Source organism: Hemicordylus capensis, chromosome 17 (assembly GCF_027244095.1).
Source record: "Hemicordylus capensis ecotype Gifberg chromosome 17, rHemCap1.1.pri, whole genome shotgun sequence".
Lineage (NCBI taxonomy): Eukaryota > Metazoa > Chordata > Lepidosauria > Squamata > Cordylidae > Hemicordylus > Hemicordylus capensis.
Window position 1 is genome coordinate 12,717,093 of NC_069673.1, and position 16,070 is coordinate 12,733,162.

At 42.9% G+C, this 16,070-nt stretch overlaps 1 protein-coding gene across 10 annotated transcripts in view; it reads right to left on the reverse strand.

The window, feature by feature from the left end:
* The window catches only part of RALGPS1 (Ral GEF with PH domain and SH3 binding motif 1), a 167,997-nt gene that overhangs the window by 61,662 nt on the left and 90,265 nt on the right, over positions 1-16,070 (reverse strand). The window lies entirely within an intron of this gene.

Consider the following 16,070-nt stretch of genomic DNA (forward strand, 5'->3'; position numbering starts at 1 on the left):
TGTATTTCCAAACAGGATAGAGAGCCATTTCTTGCTTCCTTGTCTAAGCAGCTTTCTGTGTGCACTGCAATTGTCACACAGCTTTTAGAGGCTGATCCAAGTTTGCTACCCACCCTTTGAACACCTCCTACAACATGTCCCCTTTCCCCCACCCCTGTCCTTTGGCTTACCATCCGCCTAATGAGTCCTGCAGAACTTGAAAGCTTTGAATTTGAAATTTTTTTAAACTTTTAATTGGACTTAAAAGAAAGCATTACCTGACTTTTAACTGCAGATTTTTCTCCCCTAATGGACCAACACGGCCACTTAGGATTTTCTTCCATTTAGTTCTTTCTTGGGCTTCCTGCCTACCCTTCCCTGAAGAATCTAGCAGACAATAATAGTCTATCAATACGTGAAGACTAGATTATGCAAAATTGACACAAAACCCCAACAAAACCATTTTTGTCATCGCCTGCTACTAGCGACATGCTTTTTAAAATTTTGTAACAGGTACACTGCAGTTGACACACGCAAGCATCAGGGTACTTGCCTGATAGTATTTCCCCTCCTTTTTTCCGAGAGAAGTAATTGCAGTGCATTGATAGGAAAACCAGTAGAGACCAAAATATGCTTTGGCTCTAGTAGATTTTATTCATTACAACCTTTTCCACATCAATCTGCAATGTTGCAACATACTAAATCAAACATAGGACACCAAGAAAGAACAACTTATCAATTTACCATTGACTGGTCAACCCCCAAAAGCACTGCGTCAGCAGACTGCAAAACCAGAGGCACCGTTTTCAAAAGGTTAGCTCAGAGTCAGGAAAGGAAGCCAACAAGTCTGTGGTTTTGTTGGTCTGCAGAAATGTGGATGAAGTTTTCCATGAATGAAGGGGCAGGAAAAGTGTTCTGCAGAAATGAATTGACAGGACGGGTTACTCTTGGTAGAGAGTTTGGGGGATTTTAATGGCAAATGGTGGGTGGATTTGTGCCAAGCCAACGAGAATGTGCAACATGTAATACATAATGCCACCCCAGTGGTCAAATGAATGGGATCAGTCAGAGGAAAGCGCAAAGACAAAATTACAACCAGATTCCTTGCTTTCATCTAGTGCCATCCAACTAGTCCACAGTACTGGTAAGGAGAAGCACCACAGATACAAATGTGGAATGAGAAAGAAGGCAGAGACTTACAGGATACGCTGGTGTTTTAACAGAGTATCTTGTTTTATTGATTTGCAGTGTGTATTGGAATCTAAGGAAAGCTATTCCCTATTAAATCATATTTTTATCTCTAGTTAATGGATTTTGCCTAAGTATTTTCCTCAAAAGTAGATCTATTTGGTGTCCTTGGGTAAGTCACATTCTCCAAAGACAACTTTTCATCATTGACTTCCCTGACATATTCTCAAGGCACATATTGAGAAGATGACAGGAGATCTACAGCTTTGGAACCAGATAACTGCCAGTCATAGAACTGTTTAATTCCCAGATATGTATCTTGAAAGATGTCAGAGGATTTTCCAAACACTTGCTTGGAACACACCGACAAAGATGCATGTCTGCTGGTTGCTATCACTTGAAATGGTCTTGAGACCAATGCAGAAAAGCATGTTCCAAGCATGCTCTGTGGGCATGCTTGAGAGGGACTCACTCAGAAAAGTTTACCTTGTGCAAATGTGTCACATCACAAAACCAAGGGAAGGCAACAGGAGAAAATCAACTGGGCAGAGGTCTTGAATGGGTTTTTCAGGTAGTTTTAGGGGATTCCATTAACATGCCCAGAATAAAGTCCAATGAATCTTCTGAAAAGGTCATGACTCCCTTCGGAGAATCTTGGCTAGAACAACTGTGGTAGTATTGTAACTTGCCCGATGTTCAAAGGCTTATGGAGCCCTTATACCCTACACAAAAATGTTTCCTCTATACCTTTTTTGAAGTCACAAAGAAGTCCACCATCATTCTCTTCAGAAGATGTGTGCCATATCTACACCAGAAATTTAAAATTATCTCACCTGACATGGCATACACATAAGAATTCATGGGAGCTATAATTTTGTGAAGGAACTAAGGATTTCTAGAGACTCCTCTGCACAAATTCCACAGGCAGAACCATGACAATCAAAGCAATATTAAACCAATTCTTGTGTAATTGTGGTTCTTCCTGAGTGGAGCCTGCTTTGCTGCTGTCCCTGGCCCACTACTGAATTAGAAATGAAATACAGGCATGGGAAATTACAGGGCTAGAAGTAAACATTTTATGAGATGAGGTCTTTATATTTAAGCTCATGATTTCCAATAAATACATAGAATTACTTCAGCTGCTGAGATCTTTTGGATATGAGATCAGAAGATCTCTTTTGGAGGCACAGACAAGTAGTAATTAGAGAAGCCATATAAGGGGAGCGATAAGAGAATACCTATTTTTAGAAATCTCCCTTCTCAACTCCTTTTGTCCACTGTAAACTAAAGTAGAAACTTCTCTTCAATTATGGATTTTTGCCTACCACGAATAGTTAATAAATTTGAAGCATATGAATCAAATTTGATAATTTCTCTCTTGCATTATTACTCAAAGTGTATGATAAATGTCAAGATGATGTTTTTTCTCTTAGAGAGGGGAATGCCATTTTGAAAGTGGTACCTACTGTGAGATGAGTGAACATTATCTAAAAGCAACAGATACCATTTTCTTCAGAATTGCCGTTAATTCTTGAGTACCCAGAATGTTGGGGGGCAATATGCTAAATCATTGTAAACCGCTTAGAGAGCTTCCAGCTATAGAGCGGTATATAAATGTAAGTGCTATTGCTATTGCTAATTCATCTGCACATGCATGGATCAATTAAAACTCATTTGATTCAATCGGCTAAATGTAATTGGGAGAGAGCTCTAAATACCATTACTGCTGAAAAGGAATTTCACTCCTCATGTGGATCAGGATAGTAGGGGGGAAAGAAAAGAAAGTCCAGATGATGGTTCTGGAGTTCTAATGGCTACAATAGTTATATGTCAGCGCTCTTTCCAAAACAGAACACCTGACATTTTGTACGAAAACAAAAAGATAGGCATGAAGCAGGCAAAGACAGGAATGCATTATTTTGCAACATGCAGCAGAATAATTAATAACTAATGTGCAACATGTTAAATCACAGAGGTTTTTCCAAGAAAGTGTCATGGAAATCAACAGGCCAATGGAAGAGCCATTTAACACAATCATATCAAATTAGTACCTATGAAGTAAGTGGTCTACAGAATGCAGGTTTCACAGCAGCTGTGTTGCTGTGAAAGATCAACAAGAAGCATGACTTGCTTTTAGCAAGAAAAACTCACAGTGGAAAAAGGGATGAGATGTTGCAGAGGTTCCATTCCTCGGCTATGAAAAATGTCAGTCAAAACAAAGCTGACGTTATTTCTGCTGGAAATCACACCATCCTAGAGAGATGCCAGTTTTCTCTAATTCAGCTTACTGTACAATACTTGACATGCCCCTGCAAACCTACCTAAGTGTAGGTATGTGATGGCATGCAAGACAGTCTGGCTTCTGCCCATGGTAGCAGGTTCACACAAAGAGTGTGCCACAAGCACGGTGCTACTCTGTGCTCAAATGCAAGGTAGCCAGCACAACTGTGGTTTTGTTACACCAGCCTAAAATATATATGACCCAAAATCCTGAGAAAGAAAGTGCAACTGCTGCCAAGGGACAGCCTACAATTCCACACAAATATGTAAGTTTTTGTGCTTGCTTTTTTTAAGCAGGAGAGGACATTCAATAATGTAATCCCCACCTACAACCTAATGTGGAATAGTTAAAGCAACATGAGAGAGCTGGTCTTGTGGGAGTGCACAGGAAAGTGTGCCACCTTTGCTAAGCAGGGCCTGTCTTGGTTCACAATTGGATGGGTAACTACAGTAGAATATGGAACCATAGCTGTGACACAGCATTCACGTGCATGCAGAAGATCCCCCGGGACAGGGGGATCCGTTCTGAATAGCGGTAGGTGGAACTAACCTAACCCTTTCCCTACTAGCATTGCTGCTCCAAATCACTCTTCCTAAGCTGATTTTCTCCCTGCAGACTCCAGATGTATGTTTGCCTGCAGAGAAATTGTGTGTGTGTGTGTGTGTGTGTGTGTATACACGTGTGTGCAAGAAGATAGAGGGCATGGGGCTGTGTTATACACGTTTGTGGTATAATGATGAAGTTTGCCCCAAACATTTTGCATTCCATAGAACAGATGGTGTATCTACTGGGCTACGGCCCAGAATTCTCACCAAGCCCCGCGGATGTTAAACAAGCTCTCAGGTTAGATACTGTAAAGAGATTCTCCCCGGACCGTGCTGATAGCTTGGGAAGATTTGCTCTGGAAAAGCATACCCTGAAGAGATATACAAAGAATCTTGTAAGAAGGATCTCCAACATGTATTGTCTGGTTCTGATTTTTAGAACTCGAAAGGAGGACAGATGTTTGATGACAAAAGGTTAGCCAAATATAAATGGGTTTTCTGAAGACGTGTATCAACTCGAAGTTAAGGACAAACCATCTGGTTTGTTTTTGCATGAGTTTAGAATGGTGTCTCACAAAGTCCGGTTGAAGCCTATGTGATTGAATGTTAAGTCCAGTAACATTTTCAAAGACAACGATTTCGCTATTGTGAGCTCTATAAAAGTAGTCAAATTTGTTGATGAAAGATGCCTAGGAAAAGAAAAAACAAAACATTTGTGGAAAGGTAACAAAAATGTGACAGTCTCTTAAGTTTAATATATAACAAAAAGTAGAAACTGGGGTGAGTAGGAAGTATATTGGAAAGTTAGGGCTTCTGTTCCAGTTGCTAGCTCTAGAGAGGGACCTTCACTGCCTGAACCCCCAGTAATGAGAAAGAAAAAGTATGGGCTGTTCCGTGAGGGGCTGGTGTTGGCACGGCTGGATCCAAAAGTGGGGGGAAGGAGAACAGATATAGGGGAGCAGAGGCAGTGGAGAAATGGGGAATTTCTTTCAAGGTGGTCTACGAGACAGGTACAGAACCTGATGCATAATGTATTTATTCATTTATCTATCATTTTTATATACCGTCTGATATGTGTATCTCTAGGCTGCTGCGTTCACCTAGTTGTGCATACACCTCGTTGTAATGAGCAATACACAGCTGTTTCCCTGGACAAGGTCCTACTTGTGTGTGTGTGTGTGCGCGTGCACATGCATCTGCAGGGATTTTATAAGTATTTATACAGCTTTGGATATTTTATATTTCAACCAATGGTTCAGACATATGCACACACACAACCTTCCATGAGCTGAGAGGCAGGAAAGCTCTGGGCATAAAGCAAACAGCATGGTTCCATAACAGCAAACTAAAATGATGGGTTATTTGTTTAAAGAAATGTTTTCTGGTCATGGCAAAATTCTTTCCACAATATTTATGTGCAGCTGGCACTGCTAATCTTAAATACAGTTTCCAAATACTTGCTCACATGCACTAATATGTGAGCTTGGTTTTAGGGAGCCACAGATTTTTGATGGACTTTTCCAATGCCAAAACCAATTACTCTTTTGGAGAAGCCCAGATAGTCGAACAGTCGTCCGCTTTCTGTTTAAGAGCCCATGGTTCTGTGTGCAAAATATTAAGTGGTGCCCCTCTCATGCTGGGGCCTGGAGCAACTGCAATGCACTGAGCTGAACTGTGCCCCACCAACCTAAACGCAGTCACCCTTTCTTCAGTTCAAACTCCTTTCCTGAACCTCAGAAAAAACCCTGGCTCAGCCCTGAGAAGTGGCTGCTGCTCATTCCATTTCAACCTTGCTTCTAGTTGGCTTCCCTTTACATCCCCATGGTGATATCTGTTGCCCAGTCCTTCCTTAACGCCTAGGATTAGCCCTCGCAGCGGGGAAATTGACTTGCCTGGCAAGCCAGAGGTTGCTGGTTCTAAGCCCCGCTGGTATGTTTCCCAGACTATGGGAAACACCTACATCAGGGAGCAGCGATATAGGAAGATGCTGAAAGGCATCATCTCCCACTGTGCGGGAGGCGGCAGTGGTCAATCCCTCCTATATTCTACCAAAGAAAACCACATGACTCTGGTCACCAAGAGTCAACACTGACTCAAGGGCACAACTTTTCTCCCTCTCCAGGGGCCGTTGTTTAGTAATAAAAACATGTGCTACAAGATGGCACTGGGGGGGGGGGAACCTCACTTTTCCTGTAGTGCAAAGTGCTCTCCCTGACAAAAGGTCGCCATTATTAAGGCGAGAAAACTGTCAAGGCCCATTTGGGGATCAGTTCCTTCAGGTTTGCAGGGGGTCCTGGTTGCCAGTCTGAGGGGTCAGAGACAAGGAACATGGTCCACAGTTGCAGAAGCAGATAATGCAGGTCAAGATGGGCAGGAGGTCAAGTTCCACAGGCTGCAATTTTATTTATGTATTTATTTGATTTATATACCGCCCTTCCAAAATGGCTCAGGGAGGTTTACAATTCAACAACAACTGGAGATCGAAAGAACCGGAAGCAAGTTGGGCAGTCAGAGTCAGGCAGGCAGAAGTTCGACTGGCAAAAGAGAGCAACTGAACAGAAGTTTCACAAGGCTACACCTTTTATAATGAGACAACTGAGTGGAAGCTATGACTGTATAGGACCTGATGAACAATAAAGACTGGCCCTTGGGGTCTGCCCATCATGAACACTTAGGGGACTAATGGCCTCGAAGCACAGAGCTCAGATGGCAAGGCCAGAGACTGGCACAGTGTTTTTGTGGTACAGGAAGGCAGACACTGCAGTCTGGCTGCTGGAAACCTTGATCTGAGACAATGCCCTCCCCCGGCACCTTGCCAAGACATATAGAAGGGGTAGAATTCTCTGAGGCAGTGAAGAAGAACATGGGCAGGGCAACCCCACAGATACTATCTGTTTGGAGTTTCAAAAAGCTTTTGACAGGATCAATCACCATGGGCTCTGAAGGCACATTCAGTATTAAGGAGGACTAGGGAAGGGATTAAAAATAGAGTGGCAAACAGAATACCATTATATAAAACTAAGGTGTGTCCAATGTACACTTCCCGCCAATCTGTTTCAAAAGTGAAATTGTAGAATGGAAGCAAGTACAGCAAAGGGCAACAACATTGTACGTGGGCAGTGCCTCATCTTTAGGAAGACTGACTAGAGCTTTTCTGTTTAGAAAACATAATGTCTGCGAAGACGAGAGAGTGTATAAAATGTATGAATGGTGTGAAGAAGAGAAATTATCCTTTGTCTCTCAAAGGAACAAGAATGGGCATCATCAAATCAAACTGTTCTGAAACCACCTATATAAATAAAAGGCCATAATCCCTTTGTGCAGTGTCTTGTCAACTTCTAGCACTTGTGGCCACGGGATGTGATGGTCACTGGTTTTGACGACTTTTTCAAAGGCTAAAGTAGATAGTTACTGACAAGACTTGATAGACACAATAGCTAGAAAGTCAGCATCCATTTTGCAGGGGCATCTTTGACTACAAGATGCTGCGGTCAAAAACCAGAGCTGAATTACTATTAGGCCCAGGTTGGGATTGTCCCGGAGACACCAAAGTTACCATTGCTGGCTGTAGAATGCTGGACGAGTTACACCTTTGGTGTTATTCACCAAAATGGATCAGTGTTCTTAAAAGATATATTAAGAACATGGAAATGGATATATTCTTCAAAACACACCCCATCCTGAAGCTTGCTAGCCCTCCATCCATGGGGTCACGCAGACTTTCCCAATACTGTTAGTTAATGTACTCTATTTGGAAATGCTGGGTAAGATAAACATTGATGAACTTTCCATCCTTTCCCCTTTGGGTTAAATTTTGAGGATGCATGTGCAACCAACCGGGCAAAACCACAGATGCATTTGTCTTAAGACAACATTTTTTCTGTGTTAGATCTACGTTTTAGCCTATGACTTACAAGCTCATGGAGCAGAAAGTAAGAATGCATGATGAATACATGTGTCTTATATTTTTCACACTAATCCTCTAACCCCTATCAATTTTATTGCCGGTTAGAATGCCAGCAAATATGTCTTCTAGAACAGAATGTGAGGTCCAGTAATGCTTCGGTGGGCCAAGATGCATATTTTCAATATTGGAGAGCTACATATCGGAAAAACCATGAGATTTTGCTCTGAGCTGCCTTTAAGATTTGACAGGAAATATGCTGCAGACGGCTCTGCTGTCAGTGGAGGCTGGGACCAACGATTTGAAACTCAGATCAGCCTTCCCCACTCTAGCTGCATGAACAATGGCTCTTACCCCATGGCTTGCTGGTAGGGGAAGGAGCTGGAAGGTCTAAGACACCAGAAATCCCCCAGGCTTTGGTGGCTTAAATCCCACGCCACAACTCAGTGATTTTAGGGGGTGAGGCCCTTACAGAGGAGACTGGAACTGTATAGATCATAAAACTTGGAGATTATTTTTAGATCTCAAGTCCATACAAGAAACCAACGTGTAGTTAATTGAACTCCATTTTCAAAGAGTCACATTGGCATAATCCACGACAGGAGAGGCCAATTAAAACAAACCGGCCTCCACTTGAGAAGGAAAGCACAGTAGGTGGTTGCCCACTGGAAAAAGAGGCTGGGAAGAAAACGTGATTCTTGCCTTTGAGGTTCTCTGATCTGGCAAAAACCTCAATGTGATTTGTTCAATCGATTATAATAGCGTTAACATGCGCAATTTGTAGCGCCAAAGCACATGAGGGTACCACAAGTGAAAGGAAAGATAAACTATAATTAAGATAAATTTAAAAGACAGTAATTTACATTGGAATATCAAACATTCAAACATTCGGAAATGTCTGTTTGCAGTGGTATGCACACCTTTACCTCAGTATTACCATATTTTGATCCTATGCATTTATTAACACAGAGGAAGTTTGTGGAAAAGGTCAATCATGATATTAGGAACATAGGAAGCTGCCTTCTATTGAGTCAGATCCTTGGTCCATCTAGCTCAGTATTGTCTACACAGACTGGCAGCAGTTTCTCCAAGGTTGCAGGCAGGAATCTCTCTCAGCCCTATCTTGGAGATGCTGCCAGGGAGGGAACTTAGAACCTTCTGCATGCAGCAATCCCATCCTCTAAGGGAAATATCTTAGTGCTCACACATGTAGTCTCCCATTCAAATGCAAACCAGGGTGGACCCAGCTTAGCAAAGGGGACAATTCATGGCACATATTATACATACATGGCACATACGATAATGCCATGTGTTGTTAGAGTAAAAACAGTAAGGTTGTGGGCCTTAATGAGAGGATTGTGGGCCACTCTGGGAAAGAGGATGCAGGGCTATTCTTATGTTCGGACAGATGGATTCCAAAGAAGAAGGCATCTCGTGCTGAAATCCCTCCCACTGTAGTTACAAGCTATCTGGGAACGGAACCTGAGTGTTTTGTTAAGTCATGAGGATTCTTCTACAGCATCAACTAACGGCAGATTTTCAAATTCTCTAAGGCAAGTTAACGGAAGCAAACAAGCGTCAATGCCAACGAAGGTTAACAACATAGCATTGTTTCAAAACTGGATGGATGCTGGTGGGGATAAAGAGCAGTAGTTGGGGAAAAATAGGCTGGGGTAGAAAAAGAGACCAGAGAGCAAATGGGCAGGAGGAGGAGCAGTGTGAAATTAAGAATTAAGGTGCTGGCTCCAGAATTTACTGTTCACATGTTTGTATGAAACAAATGCTTGGTGGCTGTGAATGCAACGTAGCCACTCTACTCTTGCCTCCTTGCCCAGGGAAACAAAAACCTTCTCCCTCCAAAAGCCCTGAATTTAAACCTAAGAGGCAGGAAGAATATAGCTGTGGCTGAATAGGATCGGGTCTGGCAAAGACAACTGAAAAAAGAAAAAAAGTTGAGATGGGACACAACATCAAGCTGACTCACTGAGGTTAATTCATGATGTGGAGAGGGAGGGAGGGAGAACAGAGCCCAGTTCAACGGCCTGGCCTCCCAACCATTCACAGAGGAAAAGCAGCTTCTTATGAAAGAGCTATTTTGCGGCTTCCCTCTAAATAGTACTGTTACTCTGAATATTTATATACTGCTTTTCGACAAAGCGGCTCACGAAGCAGATTACATAAGCCAAAGGAATGGGAAGATGGCTGCTTGTCCCCAAAGGGCTCATAATCCAAAAACTAACAATGGTTTGGGTTGGCCTTGGATAACAAAGGGGTATGGGCCTGGGGTTCTTGTCCGATGAGGCCTGCTTAGGAAGGACCAGGGACCGGATGTAACTGAAACCTCTCACTGGATTTATTGTTCTTGTGTTCTTAGCTGGTCTTATGGTAGCAAGTATGGATTGTCTCTTTTGTTAGGTCCACCCTGGTTTGCATTTGAATGGGCGACTACATGCATGAGCATTGTAGGATATTCCCCTTGGGGGATGGGGCAACTCTGGGAAGAGCATCTGCCTGCTTGCAAGCAGAAGGTGCCAAGTTCCCTCCCTGGCAGAAACTCTCAGATAGTGCCAAGAGACACTCCTACCTGTAACCTTAGAGAAGGTGCTGCCAGTTTGTGTAGACAATACTGAGCTAGATAAGGCAGCTTTCTATGTTCCTAATTTTTTACACTGCCTTAAACAGGGGTGTAGGTACCATAGAGACCGTGTGTGGGTCCTGATACCGCCTCTTGCCCCCAGCCGCCCACTGGCGCTCAGCTCCAACTTGCACCAGCTTGGTAACATCATCAGGCTCCATTGGCTCAGACGGAGAGTGGCCAGTGCAGAGTTCGGGCTGAGCACGGCCACAGAGGTGGCCAGGAGGGCTCATATCCCAAGCAGGCAGGAACCAGTGGAAGGTGGGGGGGGGGGGGCGGCACAGGTGGTTCTTCAAGTTGTGTCCCAGGGCCCCCTCAAACCTTGTTATGCCACTACCCTCATGGTTATTCTAATGAAAGACAATACCGAAATTGATTTTGGATCTATAAAAAGGCCATTGCAGGGCCCCTTGATCAGGATCAGGACCATGGCAAGTGCAAAAGATTGAATCCCTCTTCCCTTTGCAGCTGTTTTTTATCCAAGGAAAAAAACAGAGGTATACAGATCAATGATGTGTTTAATATCGCATCTAGCCTGGCCCCAAATCCACTGCTTCTCTGCAGTAAAGAGGCTTTGGAAATCATTACGCTTCTTAGCCACCAGCATATCATCTACTATGAACTTGATATTAGGCCATGACAAAGGAATGCTTCATATAAACAGAAAGCTGAAATTAGTTTGTATGTTTAAATCTGCACATCAACAACACTGAAATTAACTTTATCTGTTTAGCTGAGATTCAGCCTCAAAACAGCTGCCTGAACTCCAGAAAGCTCAGCTGTTTCTACCAGCAAAACACAGTAGTTTAGATGATACTTTGTGTTGTGTGTGTTGGGGAGGGGGGGGGTGCGCGCGTGGGAATTAAAAATGTGAGGACAATGCCTATGCATTTATTTGGTGCCATTATTCCTCTTGGCCTGCAGTTAGAAATCTGTACATTAATCCTCTGGATTAGGTAGACCGATACATACACTTACACTTCCAACTCCCTTCTGTTTCCCAAGGCTCATTATGCAGAACTAAAAATAAACACCCCATATACATTGTTGTGTGTTGCTGTAGCTACAAACCAGGAAGGCCCTAGTTCAACTCTCAACTCTGCCACAAACTCACTCAGTGGTCTCTTCAGCAAGCCTGCCTCTTTCTCTCTCTCTCTCTCTCTCTCTCTCAGCCCCGTGCCTGAAATAAGAACCTAACATTACCCACCTTCCAAGGTCATTGCAAAGCACTAATACATGAGAAGCATCTGGAATACTCCAAAGTACTACATACATGCAAAGATTATTATATTACATCAGCTGAAACTTTTCAAGCAATGATCTCTACATTCCTTAGGTAAATTGAAATGTTGCAATGTTCACATCCCGGCCACCCCGCAGGCAGAATCCTCAACATGCCTGCTACCAAAAGTCACTAAAACTCATTGCTACTTCCCAGTGGACAATTAATGTGGCGATAATCGCAGCTGAGAAAACATCTTTCCCACAGATGGCTACATCAGCCCTATGTGGAAATGTTTAATATGGGAAGCAGTGATATATGAACAAGGTCTTCAGTGACCTGCTGCCATATAAAATGGAGCCTCCAGTTGCTACCCAGTCTGTAAATGGCAAAGGCTGAAGTAGACCGGCCATCTGGGGTGGCCGCCATTGCAACAGAGAGGCAGAAGCCCTCTCAGCCAGCCATTCTGATGTGCCATGTGCTGCCTTTTCAGACACTGCCGAGGGCTGCAGCTCCTCATTAAACAGATATTTTCTTTCTCTGAAACTAATCTGGAAGTGGAGAGTTGACCAATGACTCACTCTAGGGCAGCTGTTTCTGGAAATATCCCAGGGAACACTCTAACATGCATTCACCCTACAGCTATATCAGGAAAAGTCCTTGGGGTGCAGCAAAATCACGCCACTGGAAGAGACCTCAAGTCTCATCCAATACAATAGCCTTCGTCTGTCCCAGTTGAATTGTACTGTGATGTGAACTGGGTGTCTCCAGTGGGCTTTGTTGGGTATTAGGAACTGAAAAGCTGGGAGTACTCTGGACTCTGCTTATAGGAGAAGCAAAACTAGTCCATTAGCCAAACAGCATTGCTAAAGACGACATATAAAACCCAAACTCAGCTGGTAATCATTGCAACTTCATTACTTTGGAAGGTCAAAAAGCAGAAGAGGATTGCAACATATTTGTTTGTCTCATGCTTAGAGGTCTCCCTTGGAAGAGCAGCTTGCACAACAAGGAAACTGAGAAGAACAAACCAAAGCAAAACGTTAACACAAACAGTCACCAGCATTTATGCTATAATGCTTGGTATGAGGCATCTTATCGTTAATCAAGAACAGACTGGTGTTCTTGTTTGAGATGAGAGTAGTATAGACACTAGAACATTGGTGAGGATGCTATGAAGACAGCACCATCTCAGTCATGCTTATCTGTAAGAAAGTGCCACCAATTTCAAGGTGCTGGCTTCCAAAGTGTTTTAAGATTAAGCCCGAGCTTCACAAACCATCAGGTCCCACCAGAGAACCTGATCCTTTCATCATATCACATCTACATAAAATCCACACTTGAACAAAGACTGAGCCTTGTCTATAGAGCCATTATAAATAGAATATATTTATTCCATACTGGGGTCCTAAGGAGTGCCCCTGAATTTGAGAAACTTGGGCATAAAGGGTAATCACCAGATACATCGGACCCAAAATTAAACTGAATGTTGCACCTTCTAGAATCTAAATAATCATGTATCCTACTTGTCAACAGGAAGTGCCGAAAACAATTGTTAGAACAGCGGAGTTAAAGGATGCATCAAAGCACTGTTATTCTTACGAGGCCGGAAGTTTCTACTTATGAAACATATTATGTCCATTATGCAGCCATCCCAAACTTTATCTTCTCAATTTTGATCCTGCAGGTGAAAGCCAGTGTTTAGCTGCTCTTACAATAATTACATTTATACCAAAGTACTAAGATGCTCTGACAGAGATGACGTTTGGGATCGATTCATAAATGAATGTCCATCATTTTTCTTCTTGCAGTTGTTAGGGCCACTTTAAACAAAGAGTTGACAAGTAGTTGCAATATGAAATAAAGAGAATTCTACCTGTCTTGTTGGAGAGATGTTTGCTTGAATTAAACTACCATGCAACATTTTCTGTTAACAAGGGGAAAGCATTGCTAGGTTAAGTTTGGTTCTTCAGTCGTGTGACCGGTATCTAACACTTCCTCATTCTAGGTTCCTCACAAATCAGGCAGGGCTTGTTCACGCCATGATGATCATATCTTATCTAGCCATAAGTCTGCAGAGTCCACACATTATAAATCTGTCATTTCTTCCTGAATGGAGGTGGTTCTTGCCACGAAATCCTGTTGCATCAAAAGACAAATGTAACTTGTGAATGTTAGAGAGAAAGCACAAAGATTCTCTGCAGGGAATGGAGATCATCTCTGTGAGCTGTCTTTTAGCTTCATCAGGATGGCTCTCTGAATTGCAGCCTAGATCTTTGATAGAAACCAAATAAATCCTAAATGCACAAGATTTATATGGTGGCACATTTTGCAGATTGCCTCTGATCAATGATCAGCAGACGGTAACTTCTCAGAAATGAACAAACAACAAACGGGCCCTGGAATATCAATCACCATTAGTAGCAGGCAGTTACTGGGGTCTGGCCAAGTTTTATTAAAACGACATTCCCTCCCACAGTATTATAAAAGTTGGAAAGGCCACCTTCTCTTTTCGTGGAACATTTACAGTCCCATTACCTGGAGTTGCAGTCCTAGGTTGAAATGTCTCAACAGGGTATAGCAGAAGTCTTCCTCAGGTGCAAAACTCACAGCCAGTTCACATCATCAAACTGGCACATTAGGAACGTGGGTTGAGTGGAACCATACCACGTTTGGAACATGAAACAGTTGCACTAGGGCTCCCAGTGGATCACTCTGCCCACAATGACCATGCGGCTTCTTCCTGGCAGCCTGGTGGTGGCAACGTCAGTATAAACAGGGGGCACGGTGAGGGAATCTCTCTTCCATGTGGTGATTCTTTTTGCAACACATTTTCAGAATTGTAAGCAAACTTGCAGCATAAAACCAGTAGCAGTTCCATGTTGGAAACGGTACCTTTCTACTCCTTCAGCAGCTTACCTGTTCTAAGGTCTGCCATGGAACTCCAACTAGGTGGCCTTGCCCTATTCCTGCCCTTAGACTCCAAGTCTTGTTCAGATAATCAGTCTTTGGCTAGGGCTTTAATTTTCACAGTCAACAAGTGTCAAATGCAAACCAGAGAGTGTATTGCTGCCACAGACTAATGAGAACCCCAATAATCTTTCTAGGGAAGCTGATGAGATGCCCTAGATACTAAAGAGTGAAATCAAACCACTTGGTAGGTACTTTCTCCATCAGAGCCTTGTCCCTTATCCCAACCCTAACCTTTCGAAGGCAGACAGAGATAGAAGAGATATTTTCCAGAAGTGTACATTTTTTCTGTATGACAAATGTGCTCTTAGAAAGCATCGCTAACATAGTTCCATGCCTAAGGTTAATGTCAATTTGCAAGGTGTGGAAATCATTTAACAGCTTGAAATTGTTCCCAGACCTGCAAGACAGAGCAGGCAACCACTAGCATGCAATCTGACGTACAATAAAAGCTAGCCGACTCCAGGTAGGGTCACAGCAAGCTGAAGGTACAACCTTCTTGAGAAGGACTAACATTCTAATGGCCACATATACAAAGTAAATTGCAACATGCAATGAATTAAGAGCCTTAACGGATTAAGAGCCTTAACTTAAGATGCACATCAAGATAATAAAGGTCAGATACTCATCTCAAAGGTACTCCTTGTCACCAAGTTTAGAATGGGAAATTACTGTGCAGTATAACTTAATGCTTAAAGAAATATAACCTGCTTGAGTGTACCTATGGAAGGCAGCAATGATGGGGCAGTTTCATAAAACAACTGAAGACAAAAATACTCTCTGATTTCATAGAGATTATGTAGGGCCTAACTAGATCTGATAGTAGCAGACCTGTGTTTTAGAACATGCGGTTCCAGCAAACAGCTATAAAATGGGGCTTCTCTTCATATAGAGAAGATATTAAATCCCTTCCCTGAAATCATCTCCCGCAACAGCTTTACTCTAAACTGGGCTCCAAGATTGAATAAGCCCCATCAGGAGAAAAATGGTGAAAGAGGCGCTTTCGGTGGTGGGGGTGGATAAGTACAGACAGGGCTCAGCACCGTCTTGCGACTGGCTGCTTCTCTGCTTTAAAGACTGCCCCATCCCCACTCACCTTTATTATGCCTGTTTGACACAGCCCCACCTCCTAACATATAAAGTCTGGCCCATGCCCAATCCAATCTTTTCTGAGAGTCTTTTTGTTGAGAGGGGTTCCCCCCCCCTTCCTTACTCAGCAAAGCGAGAATACTAGTGCAGACTACCCTACACTATAGGGATAAGGTGGGATATGAATCTAAAATACAAAATGGTTTAGCATGCAAACCACAACAGTGCAGAACACCATCCTCTAGGGAAAATGCACG